The sequence below is a fragment of the Natator depressus genome, chromosome 14 (genome assembly GCF_965152275.1).
Source record: "Natator depressus isolate rNatDep1 chromosome 14, rNatDep2.hap1, whole genome shotgun sequence".
Classification (NCBI taxonomy): domain Eukaryota; kingdom Metazoa; phylum Chordata; order Testudines; family Cheloniidae; genus Natator; species Natator depressus.
Genome location: NC_134247.1, coordinates 36,469,076 through 36,494,124, shown reverse-complemented (window position 1 = coordinate 36,494,124; position 25,049 = coordinate 36,469,076). Strand labels below are relative to the sequence as shown.

At 45.1% G+C, this 25,049-nt stretch overlaps 1 pseudogene; it reads right to left on the bottom strand.

The window, feature by feature from the left end:
* Positions 1-9,015: 9,015 nt before the first annotated feature.
* On the bottom strand, positions 9,016-22,535 carry LOC141998291 (olfactory receptor 6N1-like; annotated as a pseudogene).
* Between the last annotated feature and the right edge of the window lie 2,514 nt (positions 22,536-25,049).

Genomic DNA, 25,049 nt, shown 5'->3' with positions numbered 1-25,049 from the left:
GGAAGGGACAGAACAAAAATGTTGCAACTGTGGAGGAAAACACAGCTCAGAATATGCAAGCTGTACTGAGGGGAGCAAGCTAGAGAACTACAAAAAACCCAAGTTGCTAATAACATGTCCTGTGCAGAAGCTGTTAGGAGATACCTAAAAGAGAACCTGATGTGAGGAAAGGCAACAGCCTGCAACAAGTTAATGGGAGGGAATGAGTAACGCTGGGATGAAAAGAGATTCATTGCGTTAATGGTTGATGTAATCAATTGTAGTTCTCAAACAGGAAAGAAAACAGAAAATGAGAATTATAATTAAAGCTGCAGGCTAGCAACCTGTCAGTGGAACAACTTTAGACTTTCCTAAGTGAAACTACTATGGACAGTTAGAAACAGGGGTTACTATTTTCAGCTTGAATGCCCACAGCTTAATAGCACATGGGCAGGAATTAAAGACCAATATTTTTGATATGAAAACAAAGCCTGATCTAATATGCATACAAGACTTGGCTAATAGAAAAATGAGACTATAAAATCCCAGGATATGGTCTATATGGACAGGATAGAGAAATGAAAAAGGTGGGGACGCATACCCTTTCACTAAGGAGAACCTGAAGTACCTTGAAGTAGAGATTAGAAAGCTAAATCTCAAGGATAATGCTATTGAGATACCAATACAAAACAATTCTGCATCTCTAAGACTTTATCATTTTTATAACCCATGCAGGAAGCTAGAGGCTATGGTCCTGAAAGAATTCATTGCAAGTGTCACATGCCCACTCATTGTCTGTGGTGATCTGAATAGTCACAACCGATTGCGGGGAAGTAAGAAAAACATGGAAGATGTTCAGAGCAAATCTTTGAAGAGAATTATTTAGCAATAAATGATGGAGCACCTACCAGGTTCAATACAGCTGATGGAAGCTTCTCATGTCTGGATCTGGGACCATAGGGAGTGAATGCAGCTGTGAAATTGACAGAGGGGTGGGAATGGCTAGTGGCCATGTCCTGACATTAATTACATCTCAAGGAAAAGGATATCCCCACTTGGAATCTTAAAAAAGCAAACTGGAAGAATCTTTGGAAAGAGAAGTGAGCAATATGTGAATAAATAATGTATCTGTCAAGATATTGAGGAATTCTGTAGTAATATTAATAAAGGAATCATAAAGACAGCCAGCCTAGCTATTCCTAGGATACCAACACTGCCTGAAGATAGGAAAAGTGTACCATGGTGGAACAGGGAATATTAAATGGTAATTAGGGAAAGGAATAAGGCATATAAGACAGCAAAAAATCCTTAAATAATGGACTTAATGAAATATAAAAAAGTAAGGTAGTTTCACAAAGGGCTATAAAAAGGGCAAAAAGAGAGAGCTGGACACCATAACATGGGAAAGTAAGTAAAAATACCAATACAGCAAAGATTATATATAAACAAACTAGGGAAATGAATGGAATAAAGAGTAAGAGTCACGTAACACCAAGTCTTTCAGTTCCGGGGCATGGAGTAATAAGCTCTAACAAGAAAAGCAGAAACTCTGGCCACCATGTTTCAAAAAGTTAGTAATGATGAATATCAGAGGATACAAATTAGGGAGAAGAAAGAACATTAAGGATAATTATGAGATGAAGAGGTGGGATGGTAAATTTTAGTGTGGCTTCGGTAAAACCATGGAAAGTATAGTAAGGGAGAGAACAGTAGCACACCTAGAAAGAAGAAGGTTTATAGATAAAACACAAAGTGGGCTCCAGTAAGGTGGGAGTGTGATTGACCACGTTGTCAGGATAGAGACAGAAGCACAAAAAAGCATGAGAATCATAGAATTAATTATACTAATATTCCTGGGCATAGAAAAAGCCTACAATGTGTTATGGAGAGAGGAACTACTTCATAAAGTGGCCTCAATGGGTAACATAGGAAGAATGTACAGATGGATAAGGAACTTCTTAGGCAAAAGAACTGTACAAGTCCTATTAGGGAAAGCTTTCTCCAACGTATAGTAAATTGCAAGTTTCAGAGTAACAGCCGTGTTAGTCTGTATTCCCAAAAAGAAAAGGAGGACTTGTGGCACCTTAGAGACTAACCAATTTATTTGAGCATAAGCTTTCGTGAGCTACAGCTCACTTCATCGGATGCATACTGTGGAAACTGCAGAAGACATTATATACACAGAGACCATGAAACAATACCTCCTCCCACCCCACTCTCCTGCTGGTAATAGCTTATCCAAAGTGACCACTCTCCCTACAATGTGCATGATAATCAAGGTGGGCCATTTCCAGCACAAATCCAGGTTTTCTCACCCACCCCCACCGCCATACACACACAAACTCACTCTCCTGCTGGTAACAGCTCATCCAAACTGACCACTCTCCTTACAATGTGTATGATAATCAAGGTGGGCCATTTCCACCATAAATCCAAGTTTAACCAGAACGTCTGGGGGTGGGGGGGTTAGGAAAAAACAAGGGGGAATAGGCTACCTTGCATAATGACTTAGCCACTCCCAGTCTCTATTTAAGCCTAAATTAATAGTATCCAATTTGCAAATGAATTCCAATTCAGCAGTTTCTCGCTGGAGTCTGGATTTGAAGTTTTTTTGTTGTAAGATAGTGACCTTCATGTCTGTAATTGCGTGACCAGAGAGATTGAAGTGTTCTCCGACTGGTTTGTGAATGTTATAATTCTTGACATCTGATTTGTATCCATTTATTCTTTTACGTAGAAACGGTCCAGTTTGACCAATGTACATGGCAGAGGGGCATTGCTGGCACATGATGGCATATATCACATTGGTGGATGTGCAGGTAAACGAGCCTCTGATAGTACAACCTATCCTGAAGGATGACCCAACACTCTCACAAATCTTGGGAGACAGGCCAGTCCTTGCCTATAGACAGCCCCCCAACCTGAAGCAAATACTCACCAACAACCACATACCACACAACAGAACCACTAACCCAGGAACCTATCCTTGCAACAAAGCCCGTTGCCAACTGTGCCCACATATCTATTTAGGGGACACCATCACAGGGCCTAATAACATCAGCCACACTATCAGAGGCTCGTTCACCTGCACATCCACCAATGTGATATATGCCATCATGTGCCAGCAATGCCCCTCTGCCATATACATTGGTCAAACTGGACAGTCTCTATGTAAAAGAATAAATGGACACAAATCAGATGTCAAGAATTATAACATTCATAAACCAGTCGGAGAACACTTCAATCTCTCTGGTCACGCAATTACAGACATGAAGGTCGCTATCTTACAACAAAAAAACTTCAAATCCAGACTCCAGCGAGAAACTGCTGAATTGGAATTCATTTGCAAATTGGATACTATTAATTTAGGCTTAAATAGAGACTGGGAGTGGCTAAGTCATTATGCAAGGTAGCCTATTTCCCCTTGTTTTTTCCTACCCCCGCCCCCCCCAGACGTTCTGGTTAAACTTGGATTTATATTGGAAATGGCCCACCTTGATTACCATACACATTGTAGGGAGAGTGGTCACTTTGGATAAGCTATTACCAGCAGGAGAGTGAGTTTGTGTGTGTGGTTTTTGGAAGCGGGGGGGTGAGAAAACCTGGATTTGTGCTGGAAATGGCCCACCTTGATTATCATACACATTGTAAAGAGAATGGTCACTTTGGATGGGCTATTACCAGCAGGAGAGTGAGTTTGTGTGTGCGGGGGCGGAGGGTGAGAAAACCTGGATTTGTGCTGGAAATGGCCCAACTTGATTATCATACACATTGTAAGGAGAGTGATCACTTTAGATAAGCTATTACTAGCAGGAGAGTGGGGTGGGAGGAGGTATTGTTTCATGGTCTCTGTGTATATAATGTCTTCTGCAGTTTCCACAGTATGCATCCGATGAAGTGAGCTGTAGCTCACGAAAGCTCATGCTCAAATAAATTGGTTAGTCTCTAAGGTGCCACAAGTACTCCTTTTCTTTTTGTAAATTGCAAGTGAAACTCCACAGAGCAGTGTAGTTACGCCAGCCCTCTTTAACATCATGATAAATGATCGCCCTGAAGAGATGAGTATAGGAATAGGGATCATGTTTGCTGACTGTGCCATATGGATCAAAAGCAGAAACCTTGAAAGTGCCACCAAAAGAATGACCATGCACTTAAGAGAAGTGCAGAATGGGGAAAGAGGTGGGGCTTCAAATTCTCATAGACAAAACTAAGGGAATGATCCTCACAACATGGAAAAGCCAAAAAGATGTAAAGTTATAGCTATATGACCAATAGATAAATATACTGAAATTACAAATTCTTAGGTGTGATATTTGTTAACAAGCTCACTTGGAGGGACCATACTGAAAGTATTAGATAAGTGCAAAAGTCAAATACCTTTGGAACATCCTGGGGAGTGGATGAAAATGGTGGCAATGCTATACAGAGCACTAATTAGACCAGTTATTGAGTATGGATGCCCGGCCTTTGGGTCAGCAATGAATACAAATCTGAACTAGATTATATCCACACACACGCATTGCATATCAGGTGGTGACTTCATTACTGTATCTCTGTACTACAGATATACGCATTTCCATCAGCTGCTGCTAACTCTTAGAACGAAGCTCCCAGACTTAACCTTTTTGGGCCAAAGTATGAGGTAATAGTGAAGATAGCTCTAAGCTAACCGGTTAGGACAAAAACTCAACATTCCCCATGTAAATAAGGTACAGAAGTGGATAGCTGATCTTCATGAAAAGAAGGGATTGAAAGAGACCAAAATGTATAGCTATGGGAAAATATCATTAGAAAATCACCCCGGTCGGGAAAGACATGGAATTATATAATGAAATCAATAAAAGAATGACAGACAAGATGTCACAATTATATTGATTTGCTATAAGTGGGGACACTATTGACAAATACATACAGAGGGTTCCAAAGAGGAAAGAACAGAGTGGGAACAGCTTCCTGTGTGCCCTCACTCGGACTCAAGAAAGCTGTATGGCTAACTTTGTATCCGTCTTTATGGCTGAGATACACAGGGATTATGCTAGCACTGCTTTAGATGTGTGGCCGGCTGCTGTGGCCATTCTGTCTGACTCCTTATCAGGGCTGCAGCAGGCAACTCACAGTGGTGAGTCTGACAGCAGGAATGATTCTCTTAATTATATATTACTGCTAACAGCCAGACTGGTGGAACTGGATATAACCAACGTAATCACGTGGATCCTGGTGCAGACAGGGATAGCAGGCAACGAATTGGCTGGCAAAAAGTGTTATTAATCACAAAGAAGTTGACCTTGGGATCCCCTTAAGCAAACTGGAATTTAAACACCTAATCAAAAGTGAGCTAAGGAAGGAATGGCAATAACTGTAGGCAACTGAAATGAAGGGGAAAAAAAATCCTGATTCTGCCTCCGGCTCTGAACCTCGGCTTGACTCTTGACCCTGATACTGACTCTGACCCCTGGCTTCAGTTCCGGGATCTCCAGCTCCTAACACTTGTCCTACCTACCTCCGCCCAGCATCCTGACACAGACTGTGTATCATAAAAATGAATACAGATACTTCCCACGTTCTTCACAGAAAGTGAATCTTAAATTGCTCATGCTTAATTACTCAAGCATTTTAATACCCCGGTTCGGAAGGTGATATATAAATGCAAAGCAGCAGCACTTTGGAATTGGGTGCTCACCTCTATTCATAGGACAGCTCACACTTCAGTCGATGAACTCATTTCTCAGGGTTTGAGACAAGGTGGGTGAGGTGATACCTTTTATTGGACCAACTTCTGCTGGCGAGAGACATGTTTTCGACTACACAGAGCTCTTCAGGGTTTGGCACACAGCACTCCAGTTCCACTGAGGTTCTTGTCTTTCATCATTCTGCAGAAATGGGACTTTCTCAGTAGAGACCTGCAGTTACTTGAAGGGATGGAAAATGGGCTTCCCCTTCGATTTAATAAGTGTAAATGCTCTCTCATAGTTGTATTCTCTCTTTGTGCTTTTCAAAATGGTCCCACTTCGACCTTTTTCCCACTTGGTTCATTTTGTGTCTCCAAAGCTCTGTAGCTAACAATGCTCACTGTGAGTTGCAATTATACAAGTCCCACTGTACATCATGTTTTAGTCTAATGATCCTTTGTGGAAAATATTTTAGATCATGGACAAACACCAGCTTACATTTTTGGGAGATGCCTGTCCAAGGTGATGGCCAGTTATGATGTACTTGCACTGCCCCTGAATTAGTATTCAAGATATGCTACCATCTAATGGGCATTTTTGAAAATAGCTGCCCATGTCTCACTCTTACAACATGCTGCCACCTAGTAGCCATTTTACAGTATAACTTTCCCATTATTGTATTGGCTACTGAACTCTATTGGTCACTAGTCAGTATTTCTGATGCCCCCCCCGCCATCTAGTGTCGATTTTCCAGCATGACAGCCTGTTGCTCTTCTCTCCTCTAGTGGATTCTTCTCGCTATAGCTGCCTCTTTCCCATTCTTAAAAAGAAAAGGAGGACTTGTGGCACCTTAGAGACTAACAAATTTATTAGAGGATAAGCTTTCCTGAGCTACAGCTCACTTCATCAGATGCATACTGAGGAAAATATAGTGGGGAGATTTTATATACACAGAGAACATGAAACAATGGGTGTTACCATACAGACTGTAACAAGAGTGATCAGGTAAGGTGAGCTATTACCAGCAGGAGAGCGGGGGTGGGGGGGGGAACTTATTGTAGTGATAATCAAGGTGGGCCATTTCCAGCCCTTTATAAGAACAGTAGGAGGGGAAATAGTTTTACTTTGTGTAATGACACATCCACTCCCAGTCTTTATTCAAGCCTAAATTAATTGTATCCAGTTTGCAAATTAATTCCAATTCAGCAGTCTCTTGTTGGAGTCTGTTTTTGAAGTTTTTTTGTTGAAGAATTTCCACTTTTAGGTCTGTAATCGAGTGACCAAAGAGATTGAAGAGTTCTCCGACTGGTTTTTTAATGTTATAATTCTTGTCGTCTGATTTGTGTCCATTTATTCTTTTATGTAGAGACTGTCCAGTTTGGCCAATGTACATGACAGAGGGGCATTGCTGGCACTACAATAGGGTCCCCTCCCCCGGCTCTCCTGCTGGTAATAGCTCACCTTTCCTGATCACTCTTGTTACAGTCTGTATGGTAACAGCCATTGTTTCATGTTCTCATGTATATAAAATTTCCCCACTATATTTTCCACAGTATGCATCTGATGAAGTGAGCTGTAGCTCACGAAAGCTTATGCTCTAATAAATTTGTTAGTCTCTAAGGTGCCACAAGTACTCCTTTTCTTTTTATGGATACAGACTAATACGGCTGCTACTCTGAAATCTGTTGCCCATTCTTGACTCTCAGGTCACCTGGTGGCCGTTATTTAATATAACAGCCCATAACTCATTCCATAATATCTGCTACTATCCACCATTCACTACGCAGCACAGAGGTCCTCTTCTCTTCAGTGCTCTCTACTCAACACTTACACACCATTATACAGCTTCACCTCCCTTTCCATTGGTCATTTGGCAACATAACTTCTCCTTTCTTGCCCTTCCACTTTGGCTGCTGTTCATTGGGCAGCACGGCTGCACCTGTCCCCGTCCTCTGCCCTCTTGTGGCCCTAGAGAGCAGAATCACATCTCTCCTCATTTCTTACCTACTGCTAGGTGTGAGCAGTTCCAAATTGTAGCCACTGGGAACAAAATTGTTCAAAAAATGATTGCAATATTAGTGGCTACAAGAGCACATACAATGGCAGCAGCTCTCAAAGGTTTAGCAGGGGTTTCCCATCCATCCAATGCCTTTCTTTTGATGTGGGTTCTGTTTCCAATGGAAATGCATAGATTGAAGCTACCATGACAGAATCCCAGTGGCTTTCCAGGCTGAGATTCTCAGAGACGTTTAAGGGAGATAAGCATCCATCTCCCATTTAAAAGAGATTTGGGTGACTAGCTCCGTCAGGTCCCTTGGGAAATCCTTTCTGCAGAGTTGGAGCCCTACAATTCTCACTGGTGCCCAGCTCTTCTGCTTCTGGCCAAGCCCTGACGTGCTCCCAGTGACTGAGCCAGCACTGCCGTGTTTGGCATTGCAGGAGTTCTGCCCGTTGGTAGGTGGTAGCCGCTTCCTCTCACCATAAGTTGCCTCACCCCCTGAGGAAAGGGCCCTGCGTGGAGCACAGCTGTCTGTGGTACCTGGGGCTGACTAGACACTGTGCCCTCAGAACTAGCCCTCTTGGACATTGGGCTTTTTGCAGTTAGTTTTGGGGACGCTCATTGTAACAGGTCCCCTCCCTTTGAACTGCTCTGTGCAGCTGGTGGAAGCAGAGCAGCTGGTGCCCTGCAGGGCCATGTGCAGAATCCCTCATCAGTGACCGTTTGACAGACCCGACCCCAGAAATGGCCTCAGTTCTACGTGTGCCCTGGCAAACCCCCAGCTGGGTCTCGGCAATCCCAGTGGACCTGGTATGTGAGCCTACCTCTGTTTGCCCAACCTCCCTGCATCCAAGAGCCTGGACCTGTTGCTTTTCTGCAGGTGGTCACAGCCGGGTGTAGCCCAGAAAATAGCTGTAAATCTGTTCCTGGTGAAGTGTCCAGAGGTCACTGCTGGGGCCTGGGTGTTTGCATCCAGCCTGTGTGAGTGCAGTGGAAGTGGATGGTTTGCAGAGGGCTATGATGGTACCAAGCACAATTTCAGGGGTGGCAGATTTCCCAGGCTTACGTCCCCATCTCTGCTATACCATGAGTTACTATTTTTATTGTCCAAACATTTATTTTGATCAAGAACGGCTTTTTTACAGATCTAAAAAATTGGTTAAAATTTTGTCTCCATTCTGCCTAGTGCCCAGTTAATAACTCCATGATGGGAAAATGGTTATGGCCACCTCCCTCCAAGGTCCTTCCACTGAAATGGACAACACTGAGTGCTGAGATTTTCACTGACACTTTTCAATTTAATTTTAATGGGGGCTGATTGCTGAAATCAGCCGGACAGCTTTCAAAACCTCAGGCTACATTATTATCTCAGAGTCTCTGCACATTTTTGTGAAAGCCACATTTACTGACTGCTTTGCTCAAGGCTTCCTTGACCTCTCTGTTTCTCAGGCTGTAGATGAGGGGGTTTAACAGGGGAGTCAGGTTCTTAAAAGAAGAATTTTAATTGAAGAAAAAGTAAAAGAATCACCTCTGTAAAATCAGGATGGGAAATACCTTACAGGGTAATGAGATTCAAAACATAGAGAATCCCTCTAGGCAAAACCTTAAGTTACAAAAAGACGCAAAAACAGGAATATCCATTCCATTCAGCACAGCTTCTTTTATCAGCCATTTAAACAAGAATCTAATGCATATCTAGCTAGATTGCTTACTAAGTTCTAAGACTCCATTCCTGTTCTGTTCCCAGCAAAAGCATCACACAGACAGAGAGAACCTTTGTTTCTCCCCCCCTCCAGCTTTGAAAGTATCTTGTCTCCTCATTGGTCATTTTGGTCAGGTGCCAGCGAGGTTATCCTAGCTTCTTAACCCTCTACAGGTGAAAGGTTTTTCCCCTGGCCAGGAGGGATTTTAATGGTGTTTACCCTTCCCTTTATATTTATGACACGCCCCCCAAATCACAGATAGGGTGAAACGCTGGCTGTGATTTCTTCCTGGAGCTCTAGGAGAAAACAGAGTTAATAAGACACATGCACCTCTAAATATACTACCAAGTATATAAAGACTAACAATATTTTCCACATCTCAAGGACGATTTTAACCAGTTGATTCTGGGAAACTTTCACGGGAGAGTGCATCAGCCACTTTGTTAGAAGCTCCTGAGATGTGTTGGATGTCGAAATCAAAATCTTGGAGAGCTAAAATCCACCGAATAAATTCTTTGTTATTTCCCGTGGTGGTATGAAGCCACTGTAGTGCAGCATGGTTGGTTTGCAGGTGGAAACACCGTCCCCGAACATATGGGTGTAGCTTTTCCAGAGCGTAGACAATGGTGTAACATTCTTTTTCACTGACTGACCAGTTGCTTTCCCTCTCAGACAGCTTCTTGCTGAGAAACACGACAGGGTGGAATTCTTGATCCGCTCCTTCTTGCATTAAAACTGCTCCCACACCACGCTCGGACGCTTCTGTGGTTACTAGGAACGGTTTGTCAAACGGTTAGCACAGGGTCAGACATGAGTGTTGCTTTAAGCTGGTTAAAGGCCTTCTGACACTCTTCGGTCCACTGAACGGCATTTGGCTGTTTCTTTTTGGTTAGGTCTGTCAGTGGGGCAGCAATTTGGCTGTATTGCGGTACAAATTGCCTGTAATATCCGGCCAAACCTAAGAAGGATTGGACCTGTTTCTTTGACTTTGGGACAGGCCATTTTTGGATAGCATCCACTTTGGCCTGTAGGGGGTTGATAGTTCCTTGACCCACCTGGTGTCCAAGGTAAGTCACTCTGTTTAGGCCTATTTGACACTTCTTAGCCTTAACTGTTAGTCCTGCCTCCCTTATGCACTCAAAGACTTTTTGTAGATGTTCCAGGTGTTCTGCCCAGGAATCCAAAAATATGGCCACATCGTCAAGGTAGGCAACTGCATATTCTCCTAATCCCACTAGGAGACCATCTACAAGCCTTTGGAAGGTGGCAGGTGCATTCCGCAGCCTGAAAGGGAGTACATTAAATTCATAGAGCCCGATGTGTGGTGAAGGCTGACCTTTCCTTGGCGGATTCATCTAGCGGTACCTGCCACTACCCCTTGGTTAAGTCCAAGGTAGAGATGAACTGGGCCCGTCCCAGTTTCTCTAATAGTTCATCTGTGCGTGGCATTGGATAGTTGTCTGGGCGAGTTACAGCATTTAGCTTATGGTAGTCCATGCAAAAACGTATCTCCCCATCTGGTTTGGGAACTAGAACCACTGAAGATGCCCATGCACTGACAGAGGGGCAGATTACACCCATCTGTAACATATCCTGGATCTCCCGTTCTATAGCAGTTTTAGCTTGAGGAGACACCAGGTAAGGTTGGACTTTAATTGGGTGAGCATTGCCTGTGTCAATGGACTGGTACGCCTGTTCAGTCAGTCCTGGGGTGGCTGAGAACATCGGCGCATAGCTAGTACACAGCTCCTGGATCTGCTGTCACTGGATACGCCCAAGGGTCATGGAGAGGTTCACCTCTTCCACGCCACCAGCACTTTTCCCTTCGTAGTAGACACCTTCAGGCCACTCAGCGTCATCTTCTCCCTGGGCTCTAAACTGACAAACCTTTAATTCTCTGGAATAAAAGGGCTTTAGAGAATTAATATGGTACACCTTAGGCTTTTGGTTGGAGGTGGGGAATGCAATGAGATAATTAACAGCTCCCAGGCGCTCCTGGACCATGAATGGCCCTTCCCACAACTCTTCCATTTTATGGGCCTGGAGCACCTTTAAAACTATGACCTGGTCTCCTACTTTGAAGGAACGCTCTCTGGCATGTTTATCATACCAGGCTTTTTGCTCTTTTTGAGCATCCTTTAGGTTTTTTTTAGCAAGGGCTAAAGAGGTTCGGAGGGTGTTTTGTAGGTTGGTTACAAAGACCAGAATGTTAGTTCATGGAGAAGGTGTAAACCCCTCCCATTGCTGCTTCACCAACTGTAATGGCCCCTTAACCTCACAGCCATATACAAGTTTAAATGGTGAAAACCATAAACTGGGATGTGGTACAGCTCTGTGGACAAAGAGCAACTGCTGCAACACTAGGTCCCAATCATTGGAGTACTCATTTACGAATTTATGTATCATGGCCCCCAAAGTCCCATTAAATTTCTCCACCAGGCCATTTGTTTGATGATGGTAAGGGGTGGCAACCAAGTGATTCACCCCATGAGCTTCCCAAAGGCTTTCCATAGATCCTGCGGGGAAATTAGTTCCTGCAACTGTGAGGATGTCAGAGGGCCAACCTACCCTGGCAAAAATGTCTGCTAGTGCCTGGCACACACTTATAGCCCTGGTGTTGCTTAGAGCTACTGCTTCCGGCCATCGGGTGGCAAAATCCATGAAAGTCAGTATGTACTGCTTTCCTCTGGGTGTCTTTTTCGGAAAAGGACCCAGAATATCCACAGCCACTCACTGAAATGGAACTTCAGTGATGGGGAGTTGCTGGAGAGGGGCTTTGACCTGGTCTTGGGGTTTTCCCACTCTTTGGCATACTTCACAAGACCAGACATAGGTAGGAACATCCTTGCCCATTCCCTCCCAGTGGAATGACCTCCCAACCAGTCTTTGGTCCTGTTCACCCCAGCATGGCCACTAGGATGATCGTGGGCTAAGCTCAAGAGCTTGACCCAGTACTTAGTTGGAACTACCAACTGTCTCTGAGGATGCCAGTCTTCCTGGTGTCCACCAGAAAGAGTTTCCTGGTATAAAAGTCCTCTTTCTACAACAAACCTGGATCGATTAGAAGTGCTGAGAGGTGGTGGGTTGCTCCGTGCCGCCGTCCAAGCTCTCTAGAGGCTTTCATCTGCTTCCTGTTCGGTCTGGAACTGTTCCCTTGATGCTGGAGACATCAGTTTCTCATTGGATTATGCACCTAGGCTTGGTCCCTCTGGAAGCGATGTAGGGGATGGGGCTGTTTCCGTTGACTGTGATCCGCTCTCCACTGGTGCACTATGTTGGGATTCAGGCTCTGGCTGAGCCTCTGGTGGGTTATCGGCTGCTGCTGGTTCAGGTTTGGTGGGGCCCTCTGGTGTTGGGGTTGCAAGTACTGGATTCAGTGCTGACAATGGGTCTGGTGTTGGTTGTTCGGCTGGTTCCGGTTCTGGGACTGGTTCCGTCTGGGTCTCTGGGACTGGATCCACTACTGCTGTTGCAGTCATTGGCCTGGGGTCCGGGTCCATCACCTCTGACCAGGTCCTGATAGAAGTTTTTGGAACAGAGCTAGGCGTGACGGCTTGTTTAGCCTGGCTGCGGATGTTAGGATATAGATATTCAGGCCTGTCTGCAAAGGCCTGTACCTTAAGAATTTAGGTGTATTCTTATCACTTGGCTAATTAGAGGTATAAAAGAAAGAATCAAAATCACTGTGTGCCAGTGAACTGGTCCTTCTCTTACTGTGACAGTCTGAGGCCCTGTTCTTAGGCTAAGGCCTTTGGCTAAGGAATCCCTGTTGAGGTTACAGGGACAAACCATCCCGATGTTTCGAAAGAATAGTAAACATGGCAGGCGACCAGCTTGGCTTAACGGTGAAATCCTAGCGGATCTTAAATATAAAAAAGAAGCTTACAAGAAGTGGAAGGTTGGACATATAAGAAGAGTATAAAAATATTGGGAATATAAAAATATTGCTCGGGCATGTAGGAATGAAATCAGGAGGGCCAAATCGCACCTGGAGCTGCAGCTAGCAAGAGATGTCAAGAGTAACAAGAAGGGTTTCTTCAGGTATGTTGGCAACAAGAAGAAAGCCAAGGAAAGTGTGGGCCCCTTACTGAATGAGGGAGGCAACCTAGTGACAGAGGATGTGGAAAAAGCTAATGTGCTCAATGCTTTTTTTGCCTCTGTCTTCACTAACAAGGTCAGCTCCCAGACTGCTGCACTTGGCATCAGAGAATGGGGAGTAGATGGCCAGCCCTCTGTGGAGAAAGAGGCGGTGAGGGACTATTTAGAAAAGCTGGACGTGCACAAGTCCATGGGGCCGGACGCGTTGCATCCGAGAGTGCTAAAGGAATTGGCGGCTGTGATTGCAGAGCCATTGGCCATTATCTTTGAAAACTCGTGGCGAATGGGGGAAGTCCCGGATGACTGGAAAAAGGCTAATGTAGTGCCAATCTTTAAAAAAGGGAAGAAGGAGGATCCGGCGAACTACAGGCCAGTCAGCCTCACCTCAGTCCCTGGAAAAATCATGGAGCAGGTCCTCAAGGAATCAATCCTGAAGCACTTACATGAGAGGAAAGTGATCAGGAACAGTCAGCATGGATTCACCAAGGGAAGGTCATGCCTGACTAATCTAATCGCCTTCTATGATGAGATTACTGGTTCTGTGGATGAAGGGAAAGCAGTGGATGTATTGTTTCTTGACTTTAGCAAAGCTTTTGACATGGTCTCCCACAGTATTCTTGTCAGCAAGTTAAAGAAGTATGGGCTGGATGAATGCACTATAAGGTGGGTAGAAAGTTGGCTAGATTGTCGGGCTCAACGGGTAGTGATCAATGGCTCCATGTCTAGTTGGCAGCCGGTGTCAAGTGGAGTGCCCCAGGGGTCGGTCCTGGGGCCGGTTTTGTTCAATATCTTCATAAATGACCTGGAGGATGGTGTGGATTGCACTCTCAGCAAATTTGCGGATGATACTAAACTAGGAGGAGTGGTAGATACGCTGGAGGGCAGGGATAGGATACAGAGGGACCTAGACAAATTGGAGGATTGGGCCAAAAGAAATCTGATGAGGTTCAATAAGGATAAGTGCAGGGTCCTGCACTTAGGACGGAAGAACCCAATGCACCGCTACAGACTAGGGACCGAATGGCTAGGCAGCAGTGCTGCGGAAAAGGACCTAGGGGTGACAGTGGACAAGAAGCTGGATATGAGTCAGCAGTGTGCCCTTGTTGCCAAGAAGGCCAATGGCATTTTGGGATGTATAAGTAGGGGCATAGCGAGCAGATCGAGGGATGTGATCGTCCCCCTCTATTCGACATTGGTGAGGCCTCATCTGGAGTACTGTGTCCAGTTTTGGGCCCCACACTACAAGAAGGATGTGGATAAATTGGAGAGAGTCCAGCGAAGGGCAACAAAAATGATTAGGGGTCTGGAACACATGACTTATGAGGAGAGGCTGAGGGAACTGGGATTGTTTAGTCTGCAGAAGAGAAGAATGAGGGGGGATTTGATAGCTGCTTTCAACTACCTGAGAGGTGGTTCCAGAGAGGATGGTTCTAGACTATTCTCAGTGGTAGAAGAGGACAGAACAAGGAGTAATGGTCTCAAGTTGCAGTGGGGGAGGTTTAGGTTGGATATTAGGAAAATCTTTTTCACTAGGAGGGTGGTGAAACACTGGAATGTGTTACCTAGGGAGGTGGTAGAATCTCTTTCCTTAGAAGTTTTTAAGGTCAGGCTTGACAAAGCCCTGGCTGGGATGATTTAATTGGGGATTGGTCCTGTTTTGAGCAGGGGGTTGGACTAGATGACCTCCTGAGGTCCCTTCCAACCCTGATATTCTATGATTCTATGATTCTAACCGACAGAGGCAGCCATAAGCTGGGAAGCGACCGGTCACATCCTCACATTCCAAACTAGTCACATTGAAAGAAGGTGCTATTGGGCTGTTAGGAATACAATCCTGTCCTGATAGTGCCTATCACCTCCAGAGAAAGGGAAGTGCCTAGAAGATGTAAAAGGAAATTTAGGTTGATAGTTTTCTGTCTGGTAAGAACTCACTTATCAATAGACACAGCTAGGAAACTCTTATGTCTTTATAGATGTATTTGTGAAATCCGCACTTCTGTATTGTTTTGTCATTATAGTTCCCACTTTGCTATTGTTTATTGGCATGGTCTCTTTCTGGTTCTGTGATTGTTTCTGTCTGCTATATAATTAATTTTGCTGGCTGTAAACTAATTAAGGTGGTGGGATATAATTGGTTAGCTAATCATGTTACAATATGTTAGGATTGGTTAGTTAAATTTCAGTAGAATGACTGGTTAAGATATAACTAAGAATATTACTATATAAATTACGGGCAAACAGGAAGTAAGTTGGGATTTGAAAATAAGGAAAAAGGAACTTGGATTTAAGCTTGCTGGAAGTTCAACCCAATAAACATCGAATTGTTTGCACCTTTGGACTTCGGGTATTGTTGCTCTCTGTTCATGTGAGAAGCACCAGGGAAGTGGGAGAGTGAAGGAATAAGCTCTCTAACAGTGAGTGACCATTCCCACCCTCTTGGCTAGCTTCACATGATTGGCCAAGTCTTCCCCCAACAGCATGGGGATGGGATAATCATCATAGACTGCAAAAGTCCACATTCCTGACCAGCCCTTGTACCGGACAGGCAACTTGGCTGTAGGCAAATTGAAAGAGTTGGACTTGAAGGGTTGAATCATCACTTGGATCTCTGGGTTGATTAAATTGGGGTCCACTAAGGAAGCATGGATAGCTGACACTTGTGCTCCGGTGTCCCTCCATGTGGTGACTTCTTCCCGCCCACACTCAAAGTTTCCCTCCGCTCCAAAGGTATCTGGGCCTGAGGACCTCTGGGGTGATTCTGGTGCAATGAACTGTAATCTGTTAGGGTTCTTGGGGCAGTTGCCCTTCACATGCCCTGGCTAGTTACATTTAAAACATTGTCCAACTGACAGATCCCTGGGGCGAGGTGGGTTGCTGGAGAACGGTGTGGCGGGATGATAAGGTGTCTGGAGGGTTCCTTGGGGGGTAGGTAGGGCCTTGGGCTGCCCCCGGTAGTAGGGTGTGGTCTGAGGTTGTCCCTTCTGGTCTCTGCTCCAATTGCTACCAGTTTTTTTCTTTTCTGCCACCTCCACCCATTTGGCTCCAATCTCCCCCGCCTTGATTACAGTTGTGGGCTTCCTATCTAGGATGTATCTTTCTATTTCCTCAGGAACACACTCTAAGAACTTCTCCATTTGCCTTAGGAAGGGCAAATCTTCTGGAGCTTTAACACTTGCTCCCGATATCCAGGCTTCCCAATGTTTCACAATGTGGTAGGCATGTCAGGTAAATGACACGTCTGGTTTCCACCTTAGGGCTCTGAACTGTCTATGGGAATGCTCGGGTGTTAGCCCCATTCTGACTCTCACCTTGGTTTTAAACAGTTCATATTCCTTAGGCATTTCAGCTGCCACCTCAGCTAAGGGTCCACTGAGCTGCAGCCTCAGCTCTACCATGTATTGGTCTGTAGAGATGCTGTACCCAAGGTAGGCCCTTTCGAAGTTTTCTAAGAAGGCCTCGGTATCATCACCTGCCTTGTAGGTGGGGAACTTCCTGGGATGTGAAGCGGTACCTGGGGAAGGATTGCTATTCTGCTGAGCCTTTTACTTCTCCATCTCCAGTGCATGCTTCCTCTCTTTTTCCTTTTCCTCCATTTCTTTTTCCCTTGCCTCCATAGCTCTCCTGTGGGCAGCTCCCTTTCCTCCTCAGCATGCTTCCATTCTTTTTCCTTTGTCTCCACAGCTCTCCTGTGGGTAGCCTCTTGGGCTTTTTCCTTTTCCTCCATTGCTCTCCTGTGGGCAGCCTCTTTGACTGTTTCTGTTTTGGGCTCTGTCATGTTTGCCTCTCTGTTTTTAACTAACTTTACACCCGAGATTTAGAAATAAAACAAACAAAAAACTTGGCTTGTAAAATTTTGCTGTGCTGTAACCGAATACCTATGTTCTCTGATAGTGATTATCAGCCTACAGAAAAATCCTTAAAAAAAAAACCCTAACACCTTTGTCTCCAGGCAAATAGACAGAAAACCCCTCTAGTTGCTCTTAGGTAAAAAAAAAAAAAAAACTTCTTCAGGTCTGTGAAGAATTGTGAATTTCCCTGCAGGAGGTTAACTACCCTGCCTTTAGTAGAGAAAACTCCAGCTCACAAAAGACAATTCCCTTTTGTCTCTGCTCTGGCCCCCAAGCAGAGACAAAAAAAAACTCTAACTGCTTTTAGCTGAAAACCTGCTTTCCAGCAGCCCAAAGGAAAATTTCCTTTTTAAAATCTGTGCTTCTTGTTCAAAAAATCTCAAATTGATCTCAAAATGATTTCAAGTTAATCCCACCGCTCTGTCACCATGTCAAGGTTCCTTCCCTACTCTGAACTCTAGGGTACAGATGTGGGGACTTGCATGAAAAAAACCCTCAGTTTATTTTTACCAACTTAGGTTAAAACTTCTCCAAGGTACAAACTATTTTACCTTTTGCCCTTGGACTTTATTGCTGCCACCACCAAGCATCTAATAAATATATAACAGGGAAAGAGCCCTCTTGGAAACGTCTTCCCCCCCACGAAATCCTCCCAAACCCTACACCCCCTTTCCTGGGGAAAGCTTGATAAAAATCCTCACCAATTTGCATAGGTGAACACAGACCCAATGGTCTCACCCTTACAACATGTTGCCACCTAGACCATTTTGTGTCTTTCTGTAACTTAAGGTTTTGCCTAGAGGGATTCTTACAGCAGCCAAAGTGGAAGGGCAAGAAAGGCTATAACACTGTCCCTGGTGAAGTGTCCAGAGGTCACTGCTGGGGCCTGGTTGTTTGCATCCGGCCTGTGTGAGCACAGTAAAGGTGGTTGGTTTGCAGAGGGCTATGCTGGCAACAAGCACAATTTAAGAGGTGGCAGATTTCCCAGGTTTATGTCCCCACATATGCTGCACCAGGAGTTAGTATTTTTATTCTCCAAACACTTATTTTGACAAAAATGGCTTTTTTACAGATATAAAAATCGGTTAAAATTTTGTCTCCACTCTGCCTAGTACCCAGTTAAAAACTCCCTGATGGAAACATAGTTTTCCCTCCCTGGTCTTTCCACTAAAATGGACAACACTGAGTGCTTAGATTTTAACTGGGACTTTTCAACTTAATTTTAATGGGGGATGATTGCTTAAATCACCCAGGCAGCTTTCAAAACCTCAGACTATGTTATTATCTCAGAGTCTCTGCATGTTTTTTGTGAAAGCCACATTTACTGACCGCTTTGCTCAAGGCTTCCTTGACCTCTGTTTCTCAGGCTGTAGACGAGGGGGTTTAACAGGGGAGTCAGGACCGTGTAGCAAAGAGAGACCACTTTGTTCAGATCTCTCAGTGAATCATGTTTCTGTAGCAGGTACACAATCATTATGGTTCCATAGAAAATTGTCACCACAATGAGGTGAGAGGAGCAGGTGGAAAAGGCCTTTTGCCTCCCAGTGATGGAAAGGATTCTCAGGATGGTGGCGATGATGCACATGTGAGACGTCAGGGTTAGTAGGAATGGAAGCAGGGTGAATACAGAGACTAATATGAAATCCAGCAATATGACCAGGTGTGTGTCTCTGCAGGAGAGCTCTATCAGTGGGATGAGATCACAATAGAAATAGTCAATTTCATTTGGGCCACAGAATATTAACCGTGATAGGAATAAGACAAAGATGGTAAGAGCCAAAACACCATTTAACCAGGAGCCAGCAGCCAAATGGAGGCAAAACCTGGTATTCATAAGAGTTGAATAATGCAGGGGTTTACATATCGCTAAATACCGATCATAAGACATCAGTGCTAGGAGACAGCATTCCGTACCTGCCAGAGACCCAAAGAAATACAGTTGTGTGATGCAGCCACTGACTGAGATGGTTCTGTCCCCAGTCAGGAGACTGGCCAGCATCTGGGGCAGGATGGTTGTGGTGTAGCAGGTCTCCAGGCAGGACAAATTCCCCAGGACGAAGTACATGGGGGTGTGAAGGTGCTGATGAGCCACAATGAGCACCACGATGAGGGTGTTCCCGGACACGGTTGCCATGTAGATCACTAGGAATATCAGGAAGAGAAGAATTTGTAGGTCAGGGAGCTCCCTGAATCCCAGGAGTAAGAATTCTGTGATGGCCGTTTGCTTTCTTCAGTCTGCCATGGGTTGAGTCTAGGAACAATAAACCTGTGTGATTGAATCAGAAGGACATGGAGTTAAAAGTTAATCAAACCTTGTGAGTTAATTCCATAAATATTCAGAAACTCCCCTTCCTCTCCTGGTTAAAGGCTGAAATGTTAAGACTAAATGTAGATTTCAGAGCAAAGTGCCAGGAGTGGAAACAGGGTGGAAACAGGTCACTATTCCTTTTGCGGGGGGAGGGATAGCTCAGTGGTTTGAACATTGACCTGCTAAACCCTGGGTTGTCAGTTCAATCCTTGAGGGGGCCATTTAGGGATCTGGGGCAAAAATTTAAAGAAAAGTAGATGATTTAGTTGGGGATTGGTACTGCTTTGAGCAGGGGGTTGGACTAGATGACCTCCAGAGGTCCCTTCAACCCTGGTATTCTATGAGTCTCAGTCTGAGGACAGAACTTCACTCTGATGGGGAAGAGGGTGGTCTACATGGATACCAATGACTGCTATAACAGCCCGTTTCTCTGGTAGCCAATTACTGATAGAGAAATGATCTGTTCTGTCATATCAAATCCCATCTAGTGACATACCAGAGCTTAACAATGATATTTAAATGCTGTATTTCACTTCTGACAATGGCCAGAATCATGCCATGCCTTAGGAGTCAAAATCAATAAATACATCAACTGAAATCTTGTAGTGAGATCTCCAATGCAGTCTAGTGTCCTTAGCCACCAATCTTGTGTTATTATTAATGGAAATAAATCTAACAGTATATCCTGGTATATTCAGCCTTTCAGTTCCCTGTAGGAAAAGGAACAATTTTCACCCCCTCACAAGAGATCAGTTTCGCATAATGAAGTGAAGTAAATTCTCCCTTAGTTCCTGTGGTGGTGATGGTGATGTGGTGAGGGACTGGCAATGCCTTTTCTGTTTCCTGACATTAGCTATGTAGCAGTAAAAAAATACAGCTCTTTGTAGGGTGCATCTTAGGAAGGGGTAAAACCAAGCTGATGTGCAACCCTAACTGGGGAGCGACCTTCCACATCCATAATGAATGTGGGATGATAATACAGGAGCAAGAAAGGCACTGGGGTGGTGGGAGTGGGGGAGATGCTGTCCCTGAACTCAGAGTCTAGAAACAATCTGGCATGTGTGATCCGGGTTAGTAAGACTCTATCACCACTCGCCACCCCATTGAAAAGTCATGGAAGACCGGAGACATTCCAGAAGACAGGAAAAGGGAAAACATAGTGCCCATCTTTAAAAAGGGAAATAAGGACAACCCGGGTAATTACAGACCAGTCAGCTTAACTTCTGTACCCGGAAAGGTAATGGATCAATTTGCAAACACCTAGAAGACAATGAGGTGATAAGTAACAGTCAGCATGGATTTGTCAAGAACAAATCATGTCAAACCAACCTGATAGCTTTCTTTGACAGGGTAACAAGCCTTGTGGATGGCGGGAAGCGGTAGATGTGGTATATCTTGGCTTCAGTAAGGCTTTTGATGCTGTCTCTCATGACCTTCTCATAAACAAACTAGGGAAATACAATCTAGATGGAGCTACTATAAGGTGGGTGCATAACTGGTTGGAAAACCATTCCCAGAGAGTAGTTATCAGTGGTTCACAGTCATGCTGGAAGGGCATAACGAGTTGGGTCCTGCAGGTATAGGTCCTGGGTCTGGTTCTGTTCAATATGTTCATCAATGATTTAGATAATGGCATAGAGATTACACTTATAAAGTTTGCGAACAATACCAAGCTGGGAAGGGTTGTGAGTGTTTTGGAGGATAGGATTAAAATTCAAAATAATCTGGACAAACTGGAGAAATGGTCTGAAGTAAATAGGATGAAATTCAATAAGGACAAATGCAAAGTACTCCACTTAGGAAGGAACAATCAGTTGCACACATACAAAATGGGAAATGACTGCAGAAGGAAGGAGTACTGCAGAAAGGGATCTGGGGGTCATAGTGGATCACAAGCTAAATATGAGTCAACAGTGTAAGACTGTTGCAAAAAAAGCAAACATAATTCTGTACATAAATAAACGAGCAGGAGTGTTGTAAGCAAGACACGAGAAATAATTCTTCTGCTCTACTCCATGCTGATTAGGCCTCAAATGGAGTATTGTGTTAGGTTCTGGGTGCCACATTTCAGGAAAGATGTGAACAAACTGGAGAAAGTCCAGAGAAGAGCAAGAAAAATGATTAACAGTCTAGAAAGCATGAACTATGAGGGAAGATTGAAAAAATTGGGTTTGTTTAGTCTGGAGAAGAGAAGACTGAGAGGGGACATAAGAGTTTTTTAAGTACATAAAAGGTTGCTAGAAGGAGGAGGGAGAAAAATTGTTCTTCTTAACCTCTGAGGATAGGACAAGAGGCAATGGGCTTAAATTGCAGCAAGGGCGGTTTAGGTTGGACAGTAGGAAAAAATTCCTAACTGTCAGGGTGGTTAAGCACTGGAATAAATTGCCTAGGGAGGTTGTGGAATCTCCATCATTGGAGATTTTTAAGAGCAGGTTGGACAAGCACCTGTCAGGGATGGTGTACATAATACTTAGTCCTGCCTTGAGTGCAGGGGAATGGACTAGATGACCTCTTGAGGTCCCTTCCAGTTCTGTGATTCTAAGATTGGGGCTCACACTGAGCTGGATCCTCAGCTGGTGTAAATCAAAGTGGCTTCATTTGTGTCAGTGGGGCAGATCCTCCACTGACATGGATCTCATGCTCCATCTCTGTGAAATTGTGCTATGAATGCTGACTGGCACTGCAGTGGGAAAGTGAGGTTAAAACTGTTAATATTCACCTGTAGAAGAGCTCTGTGTTGCTCAAAAGCTTCTCTCGCTCACCACCAGAAGTTGGTCCAATAAAAGATATTAACTCACCCACCTTGACCCTCTAATATTCACAAATCACATTCATGCCCCTGTTTGGAAGGTGGTATAGAAATGCAGTCAGGAAGATGGTGCTCACCTGAAACCACAGGACAGCCCAAGCTTAAAGTGATGAGCTCTTGTTTCTCAGGGTTCAGTGGCCAGGACTCAGGATCCTCAGCTGAGGTTCTTGTCACTCCTCTTTCTGCAGAAACTCGGAGATGGTAGAATGGGGAACTTCTGTTTTCCCTGCCCCTTACTCCAAGAACAAGGGGGACATACAACAAAATTTAAAGGTGGGCAACTTAAAATCTAGAAAATGAAATTCTTGTTAACCCAATGTGTAAGTAAACTGTGGCACTCACTGTGATGCTGGCAGACCAAGTGCTAGCTCATGCCAAGGTCCCCCCTGTCTCAGTAGGACACTAACTGATACACAGCCGGAATCAGTCTGGCTCCCTTCTAGGTTAATATTGATAAAATGGGTACTAGAATTATATGGAAGTGTTTAATGTTTGACTCTGAATGCTTGTCAGTTGCTGCCTGCATTAATCTTCCCTGCAATGTCTGTTCCATATTGTAATTTAACATTTGAGTGGTTGTAGTGAGCTTCAGTGAGTATGAATCACCACACCTCTCTGCGTCTACGTTGATTTTACTACCCTGCCGGTAGTCAGTACTGTGTGGCCTAATAGCTAAAGTCCATATAACTCCACTTGCCCTAGTGGGATAGCATGGCCTAGTGGCCAGAGTCCATAGAGTATGCTCCTAGAGCAGGGTGGCCCAAGGCCAGAGTTCCTCTAAATTCTCTTTCCCTGTGGGATAGCACAGCCTGGTGGCCGGAGTCCACAGAGTATGCTCCTAAGGCAGTGTGGCCCAATGGCCTGAGTCCATATATCCCTTTTAGGGTAAGAAAGGGGTCAGGAAACTATGTCATCAAAAGGGAAGGGGGGCTGTGACCCCTGGTGGGAGAGCCCAGGCCCACCCATCCTCACTGGGCTCTGAGCCAGGGCCCTGCCAGCGGCAGGGTGATCCACCACTGGGTCAGCAGGGAATCCTACCGCAACACACTGACCTTGCTGTGGTGGGATGTACCACTCCCTTACCTTCCCTGGGTCACTCCCCACCAGTTCTCCAACAATAGTAGTCCTTGTGGCATCAGGGTCTCCAGGTTCCTTGGCACCCGACACTCCCTAGGGTTCCAATAGCTGTAAGCCTCTGTTCCCGGTTCCTGACTCCTCAGCTCTCCCCTGTAAGGGTGTAGCTGCTCCTGGGCTGGAGCCTCCACTGGGCATCCTTCCTCCTTGGCCGCCCGCCCTGACTGAACATCCATGAAGGCTTTTATACTTGACCTCCAGTTGGAGCATGCCCAGCAGAGCCTAGCCTTCCTCTGCTAGGAGGGACAGGTTAACCCTCTCAGTCCCAATGCGGGGCCGGTCCACCCTGTCAGACATCCTCCCCTTTAGAACGGTGGTTGGGGTTTCCCCCACCTCGTCCCCCTCCCCACCCTTCCTCTTCTCCCACCCTGGAAAAAAAAATCCACGTTTCCGTGGGCCTTACCTGGCCTATGCAGCACTTGAAAGGAATAGGGCGGGAGGCACAAATACCACCACATAATTTGATCATTTGTCTCTTTCATGCTGTTGATCCAGCGAAGGGGGGCATGATCAGTCACTAAGAAGAAGTGGTTTCCCAATAAGTAGTACCGCCTTGTGTCGACTGCCCACTTAACCACGAGGGCCTCCCGTTCTATGGTGGAGTAGTGCATTTTGCGTGGGAAGAGCTTCCGGATGAGGTACAAAATGGGGTGGTCTTCCCCCTCTATCTCTTGTGACAAGACAGCTCCTATGCCTACTCCGGATGCACCTGTCTGGAGAACGAAGGGCTTCATAAAGTCAGGTTGGGTCAACACAGACTCCTGGGTCAGTTGTTCTCTGAGTGCGTGAAAAGCGTCCTCACATTCCTTCATCCATTGGACCTTCTGGGGCTGTGTTTTCTTTGTTAGGTCCATCAAGGGGGTGGCCAGTGTCGAGAAATTAGGGACAAACTGCCGATAATACCCGCCAATCCTAAGAACTGCCATACCTGTTTTTTGGATTTAGGGGTAGGGTAGTCCCTCAAAGCCCGTACCTTATCCACCATAGGGTGTAATTTCCCTCGCTCTACCGTATAGCCTAAATAAGTCACCGCCCACTGTCCTAAATGACAATTGGCTGGATTTGCCGTGAGACCCGCGACGCCCAGGGCTTGTAGTATATTGGTTAGGTGCCAAATATGGTCTCCCCAGCTGGAGCTATAAATGACAATGCCATCAATGTATGCTGCAGCGTATAAACTGTGGGGGCTCAGTACCTGGTTTACAAGCCCTTGGAATGTAGCTGCAGCACCATGTAACCCGAAGGACATTACTGTAAATTGAAAAAGGCTGAACGGCATGGGAAAGGCTGACTTCACTCGTGAGGTAGGTGTCAGGGGGATCTGCCAATACCCCTTGGTTAAATCCAGGGTGGACATAAATTCTGCTTGGCCTAGTCTCTCCAGTAACTCATCCACCCGTGGCATGGGGTAGGCATCAAAGCGAGACATGGCGTTCACTTTGTGAAAGTCGATTCAAAACCTCACTGAGCCATTTGGCTTGGGGACCAGCACTATGGGACTC